Consider the following 8,558-nt stretch of genomic DNA (forward strand, 5'->3'; position numbering starts at 1 on the left):
AACAAAATGGGTCTGACACCAAAATAGAATTGATGGAACGGATCAATCTTTAAATAAACAAATCTAAAGCTATCCATTGATATACAATGCTCTTGATTGCGTGTCTTTGACCGAATGAAATTGTGGATTTTGGCGCGATCTGTCAAGTTCTGTGTCGGCCATGATGGATTGACCGGGATTATACAATAAACATGTTTTTAAAGCTTTGGCGTAAAAATATTTGCTAAGATGCATTTTGTAGACTTTTCAATCACATTTTTTATTTCTTTTTTAATTTTTTATTCCTTAAATTAAACTTACATTCTTAAATTAGTTTTCAAGGCGTAAATATATTATATATCTTAATTAATCACCAACAAAATATGGAACTGTTTTATCTTATGTACATAAAAATGTTTAAATTTTCATTATTTATATTATATATTATCTTTTAATTTGTAGATACAAATTATTCAAATTCAAATTGATTATGTTTTTGTCTATCAATTTATAAGATTTCAATTCAAAATAACAGTATCAAATACGATTCATCAAACGTGACACGTTTATAAGAGGTTAGAAATTATTTTCAAGATAACGAAAACGCGCCTTTTTATGTTGGGTGTGTGTGATCGATGTGTATCTTTGGATTGAATGTGCTTGCCTCTTCATTCTTCATTCTATTGACGCAAGTAAAATTTTAAAAATGTTACCGTTATACGGAATATTCAATCTCGTAACTTATATTATAGTCTAATATTTAATACAGTATTTGGAATACATAGATTATTTTTTTTATAATAAACACTAGTTTTCCGAAGTCGCTTGCGTAGTTCAAAGAAATTCCCGTGGGATTGAAATGTTTCACCGCCCTAACAAGTAACCTATGCCACTCGCTGTCCTAACTATCGCCACACAAAAATCATTTAAAAATTGTTCCGTTGCGAGTGAGAGAAAGACAAACAATTTAACACATTCTCATTTCTAATAATATTAATAATCCGGAGTGCTTTTACGTAACTATATAGTCGGCAATGGAGCTTTGAGGCGTATGTTCGATTGCAGACCTAACGCCTCTACAAAGTGGAAAGGGAATAAGAAAGAATTGATGAGAGGAATAAAGGAAAGAACTGGGACGCCCTTGAGCGTGTCGCTGCCAGGGTGAACTTTCAATTCACCCACGCGTCCGTGCTAAGATGCAGTTACAGGTTAGGTAACATTGAGAGTCACCACAAAATATATCAATCGATATTGGCCGTGGCCGAAATTCATACAAGAACCTGTTTTTCTCTTAGCATTTTCTTGTGTTTGATAGTTTTTCTCTTCCTCAGCATAACTCAGCTTAACGTTACACATAAGCCTTTCCCCATACACATTGCTACCCTGTTATACGCCCTCACCCCTCATTTTCGAAACAAAACGTAAGCTATGCCCTCAGTCCTTATTTCTCATTCGCTTTATATAAAAATCAAAAAAATTCAGACATTTCTACAAGACACTTTTAAACATTGACCGGATTGTTGTTTGTTGTTTTTCTTGGTTTTCTTGTTATCTAATATCACGATATTAGATTTGTCGCTGCTAAGATTACGGTAATAACTGTTAAAAATGTATAACTATTAGGAGTATACGGACGTAGCTTCTGAAAGTCTGGAACAACAAGAAATTGTGATAGGAAATGCAACGAACACGTAATAAAAACTTGGAACTCAATACGAAATAAAGAACAATTTGTAAGCATGTATATGTTCAGAAGAAATCCAAGTGTTCTAGAACTTTCTGTGAAAATACAAAAGTTATTTTAGATAACTTCACCAAGTAGGTCAGTCACATATAAGCTAATGTATAAATAAATATGTTTCGAAAGAGAGAACTCACTGAGTTCTAAAGTTGTAACTAAGGATCTACAAAACAATTATTTGTTTACTTTTTTATTGGGAATGAAAATGTATAGAAATATCGCTTAAGTATCATAAAATTCATAAACGTAATACATAAATAAAAATAAAGAAATAATAAATTAATAGAAAGCGCCTACCGAAGACTATTACATACTTCTGTAAAACTAACATTCAGCCCGCGGCTTCGCTCGAGTGGTTTACAAGTTTCGTTCTTAATGGATTTCATTATTAAATACCTATCCAATGATATCTAATTTTTACACATTTGCAAATTTATTTTCTCCGGTTTTGTGTATGGATAGCCACACGTAAGAAAGTATTTTTTTTTAATAATAAAAGTACAGGCCTCAGACTTGCAGAACACACAGAATATACTTATAGAAGTTTTAACCTAATATTGGTGTTTTGTAATGAACGTATATTTGATACGAATAATTTCAATTTAAGAAATATCAAATAAATTAACCAAAACCACAACAATCGCCTCATTCCTTCATTGAATGAACCAAACTTCGGCGTCGCGGAGTCTGGCGCTCGTATGAATGGCGAAACCAGACAATAACTTGTCAACCATTTGAAATTTATAGCGGTTTTTGTTCTTAGCTTACTTAACCACGATTATGCCAAACATAGACCACACTAGTTGCTATTTTAGTATAGAGGTTGTTCGTAAATTGTAACCTCCTTTTGATTAACAAAAATAAACGTTCGATGTTTAATTTTTAAAATAAATTTGATTTGAATGACAGATTTTTTTATTGTATTCATGAATAATTGGTGGTTAAAAAGTATAACGAAAAAAGTAAAAAATAACTCATGGATATTGAATATATTAACTCGTTTGCTTAAGTTTTAAATTAACAACAAATGTAGTAGGTCAAGTTGTGTGGTCATATCCACATAAATTTCAAGTAAACATTTTATCTTTTACTTAGCTTTGACGATTAAAATTTCTAGACGTTTTACTATAGAAAATTTAACCAAGATCTATTGAACATGCTGTATACCCACCTACTACGTTCCATTGACTACAAAATAATGACAGGCGTAGTAAACCAAACCACAATGCGACATAAAAAGTGAACCAAATTTCATTTTATGAAGTCGTCACGCGATTCTTAAACGATATCCAAAGCTTTCAATATTGGAGATTTATATGTATTTTATAAAGATCAGTGTATTAAATACTGTGGAGAGATTTATTGATTTCATGTTTCTAAACGTGAGTGTGTTAAGGAATTGAACAATATCTACAAACTGGCGATTTATGCATCTCTTTACGCTAGTATTGAGACCTCCGTGCTATTTATGTGGGTTAACGCTCGTTTTAAAACAATTGTACCCTAATTAATTATTTTTCGAAAAACTACTTCAAATTGTCAGAATTGGATCAAGTTGAAATGGGACACACAACCACAGCTTTCTAGCGAAGAAGAACGGAATCAAAATCGCTTCATCCTCACGAAGTTCTGAGTGAGACAAAAATACAGTTTAAAATGATACATAAGCGACGATTATCTACATATAGGCAAACTAATTATAATATTAGTAGTATTGAACGAAACTATGTACTCGTAGAGTTAACAAGTAATACAAGTTAGTATTTTCTTGCGTTTGTTTTTGCGCGAGTATTATACATTTAGAATATAAAGACTTTTAAACGGATTTTCAACGCGTTTTATTCATTATATTATTGACCCGACGTTTCGAACACTTTACAGCGAGCGTGGTCACGGGGAGGCTGAAAGATGTGTGGTTAAAATCCACTAGTCTTTAATTTCTAAATGTATAATACTCGCGAAAAATCAAACACAAGAACATACCAACTTGTAATACTTGCTATTAACACTATTATTTGGTGACTCTTCGAGAACATAGTTTCGTTCAATCCTACTAATATTATAAACGCGAAAGTTTGTAAGTATGGAGGGATTTATGGATGCTTGTTAATCTTTCACGCGAAAACAGCTTATCGGTTCTGTCAGAAATTTGGTACAGATATAGATTATAGTCTATATTAGCACATGGGCTACTATTTACCCGGGTACCACGCGAGTGACGCTGCGGGTAAAGAGGAAACTATTGCATTTTTATATGTTTCTTTCACCAATAGAAAGCTGCATCTTCACTGAGTGAGATAGGCTATACATGTATCACGAGCGAAGCCGGGGCGTACAGATAGTCGTTTGTGAAGTAGAGTTTAATGGTGTATGTGTGGAACTGGATCTAAAGTGTACGGGTACTGGGTTTCTTGTGTATGATTAGTCTGACATATTAATAGTTAAATTAATAACAAATTTTATGTATTTGTAAGTATGTGTGTATATAAATATATATAATTTATTGTTAGGTTAATTTTTGCCACGCAGAAAAAGCCTATTAAACTGGCGATAGCTACCATAACTATATACCATATTAATATAAAATAGTTAGAATTTCAGTTAATAACGTAGGAAAAAAAAAAATTAAAATCTTAAAAAGTATCAGTACCGTCTGCGATGTTATAAAACACTCCAGAATATCGAATGAAGCTATCCCATATAATTGAATTAAAATGAAATATCACGACAAGTTATTGTGGTCGGGAGTTGAACCCCACTGTAGTTGGGGCCATGTGGGCTCAATGGGGAGGGGCGGAGAGCCCCTGTCCCTGATTGGGGTTCTAATATTGGGGTTATAGTATCACACTACAGAGTACCGCCATTTTAAAAGTAGCAATGAATATTTTAATGAAATTATTTAAAGGTTTTGATAACTGGCGGATTAAACTGAATATTGGACATACAAGTAATTAATTTTTTTCTAAATCTCTTTAAATTACTTTGAGCTTATTAACTCGTTACCTATAGTCTATATTAATACAGGTTTCTACTGCGTTTATTGTCATTTTCGCATTTAAAATCAATACTTGGATAATATGTTTAGGTTGAAATTAATCCGAATCTGGATTTTAAATAATAATAATATATATAATGATTTTAAATAAGAAATTGCTTATAAATACTGGAGGAACGTGATGAGCTATTGTATTTAATGGTCTTAATGTAAATATAATATGCTAAGATGGTTGACTGAGTGATCTATCAACGAACAGTCCAAAATACTGAACTCATCGGGCTTAAATTTGGCATGCAGGCAGGCACTGTATAAGCCTCCACTAAAATAAAATTAACAAAATGCCTCTAAAAGGATAAAATAGAGGAAGAAAGTAATTTTGAAAATTACATTTGACCAGTCGGGCGAAGCTGCGAGCTACAGCTAGTTTTATACATCATTACCATATAACATGTGTAAAAACCAAATTAGACATAAAAGTTACAAAAAATAAAACAGCAATAAACTAAAACAACTTAGCGCTAAAATAGACGCAAAAGCAAACATTTCGCTTTAGTATTTTTGTACTAAAATAAGGAAACACATCTAGTGTACAACAAAATAGAATGTCACTTAAAAGTGCTTTACTAAAAAACAAATAACGTACGTATAATGCAGAATAATTTACATTAATACTGCTTTTGTAGTAAAAATGCTAATTGCAAATAGATTTTTTAACGTTTTAATACAAAATAATTAAAAAAAAAAACTGTTTTTTACACTACAAATACAGATTACAAATAAAATTGCGAGCTAAGTATTGAAACTTCATGGTAAAGCAACTACACTTCCACTATATTCCAACAAAAATAATTTTACCAGTAACACCAACATTACGACCCAATATTGTGACGTAGCTGACATAAAGGGTTTCATCCATCTTTATTTGTCTTCCATCTAGTCTGTAAACTTTAAAAAATTGTGATTGATCGTTCAGGAAAGCTCTTAGTGTAACAAGTTTAAACTATCGCGATGTGTCGCTTTATGAGTTATAAATTTATATATGAAACATTTAGCAAATTCGTGTGTTTATAGAAATTATGGAGTTTTATGTCGAGAAATAGTAAGTCTAATTGTCTACTTACTTTTATAGCCCCGGAAAGAATTTCAGAATAAAAAAACTGGTACATAATATTGAGTAGGATTTTTCCTATTTACATTCGAAATATGATTCAGATCCAATCACATTTATATGAAAGTGCAGTAAGATGAAAGGGAGCCTTCCATGCTTACAAACTTTCTAATGGGTTGCTTGGCTCCCAATTCAAAACTGACATACACTACCAGTCCGCCCCGGCTTCGCCCGTGCTTCATATACGATCCAAAGGATCAGTGTTAACGTATATATACTAGGGCGAAAGAACTGTTGAAATCGGTCGAGCAGTTGCTGAAATAAGAGCGTTCAAACAAATACATTTGCTAAAGCAAACAATATAAATATTGTTATCGAACTAGCTATTTCCCGCGGCTTCGCACGCTTTAAATTTGGAGTAGTTTAATAGATGTTATACATACAAACCTTCCTCTTGAACGATCTCTATCTTTTAAAAAAAACCGTTAAAATCCGTTGCGCAGTTTTAAAGACTTAAGTATTCATAGGAACATAGGGACAGAGAAAGCGACTTTGTTTTATACTCAAGCTTAAATCTTATTGCATGAATCAAATAATAGTAAAAACACGTTCTACTAGTAAGTATATCAAATGCACTAACAAAATATTTATGGCTAAATTACGCCAACGGAACCCTAATGCAACGCTGAGTCAACGGTTCGCACGGGAACGTCTATTACTGATTCTAGCGAATTCCTTTGGCGCGATGTAATTTAAGGTTTTCATGTTAAATAAGTTTAGTATTTAGAAATTAAAAACTTTTTAACGGGAGCGGGGAGTCTCCCCGTGACCACGCTCGCTGTAAAGTGTTCGAAACGTCGGGTTAATAATATAATGAATAAATCGCGTTTAAAATCCGTTAAAAAGTTTTTAATTTATAAATGTATAATACTCGCGTAAAATCAAACACAAGAAAATACTAAGTTTAGTATTACTTTTTAGAATTTGCATGGTGCAAGACCTATGGTAATCTTTATAATAAAAGTATTTTTTTAAATAAATTCGAGTTTCTTTTGGGGCCTCCGGCTGTGTGAAACATGATTAGTATCTTTTTCTTTTTACTATAGAACCTCTGGAACAATGTAAATGAAAGTTAACATCATTAATATAAATACTTTAAAGAAAAGAGGCCATATATTTCGCGAATAATCTTAAAAATGGATTAGAGCAGGAAATATTAAAAAAAAAACATGTTTACATGAAATAAACAGGAGTGTAGTCGCCTGCGCAAAGGGCTTATATATCAATAAAATTAAATCAAATGTTTATATTTTTAAACATAATTTTGATAGGCGTAATGGTTTAAATTATTATTTTGTCCAGCCAACCGATATATGCTACCTCTTCATAATATCAAAGCTTTACAGAATTTATGAGCAAATTTCATCTCTGTAAAAAACTTATATATTCAATATACAACATAAGAACCCGAAAAGACTCGCAAATAAATACACAATGCCTTTCTGTCTGTGACACAACCCTCACGCGTGAGCGATTTTCGCAAGTGTCAAGCGAATCAAGGTGTGGCGGCTTGTTAACAAATACTTGAAGTGAATGGCAACCCTTTCGTGTCATCACATGCGAGGTATTGGGTTCGAATCGGGTGTATATGTGCGTGTAAGTTGACATGGTATGAGTAAGAATAAATCTATGTGTGCGTAAATCTATATAAATATATTACATGTGCATTGTTCTGTGCATGACACAACGTGATATATACATCGAATAATATAATTGAAAAATTCTCTTATTGATCTTGCAATAGTGTTCAAATGCTTTATAAGTTTCTCACTGTTGGACTGTCCCTGCTCATCATCAACAATTTAAATGTAAGTAGCCAGCAAAGGCTCGATCACTATGATGAATTATTCAGCTGTATTTCTGTACGGTATGGTCGCGATTATTTATTGAATTGTACCTACTTAAGATATGCCTATATAATATAATTATTAAACGTATCTCAGTAGTTCATTATATGAATTGTATTCGTAAATAAGCGTAGCCGCGAGACGAAATCTAGTAAGAAATAGAATGTCAAAAAGGCTCGAAAGGCTCGAAGTAACTTCACTTCTTTACTTACTAATCTTATATCTTTAAACGAGCAATTCTTATATATATATATATAATTGGAATCTCGGAATCGGCTCCAACGATTTTCATGAAATTTAGTATATAGGGGGTTTCGGGGGCGATAAATCGATCTAGCTAGGAATCTTTTTTAGAAAATATTATATTCGTGTTTTTTTTCCTGACATCTATTGGTGAATTATAATACTATTTAGCTTCGTAGATAGCTGGACAACTGAAATAACACATAGGCACTTTTTATACCGATATTCCTACGGGATACGGACTTACGCGGTTTCAACCGCGGGTCACAGCTAGTAATACATTATACTACTTCATTCATAATTCTAATAAGCTCAATTTATAATAATCGAGCACATCGAGAAATAAGCACCTTTTATTAAATTATGGAACTAGCAATTACGATTATTAGAACATCATTTTTTGCAGCTACAAGCGAGTATTATAAATTTAAAAGTACCTTGCAATATTTTACAAATCATTATCTTGTCTATATACCAAATTTTTGTAAAATCGATTCAGTATTTAATTTTTATTGCGAGAGAGCAAAACATTCATAATTCTAATATGTAGAACACGATTTCGATAGCCAAAGATCATTGGAT

This window comes from Zerene cesonia, chromosome 29, assembly GCF_012273895.1.
Source record: "Zerene cesonia ecotype Mississippi chromosome 29, Zerene_cesonia_1.1, whole genome shotgun sequence".
In the NCBI taxonomy this organism is placed as follows: Eukaryota; Metazoa; Arthropoda; class Insecta; order Lepidoptera; family Pieridae; genus Zerene; species Zerene cesonia.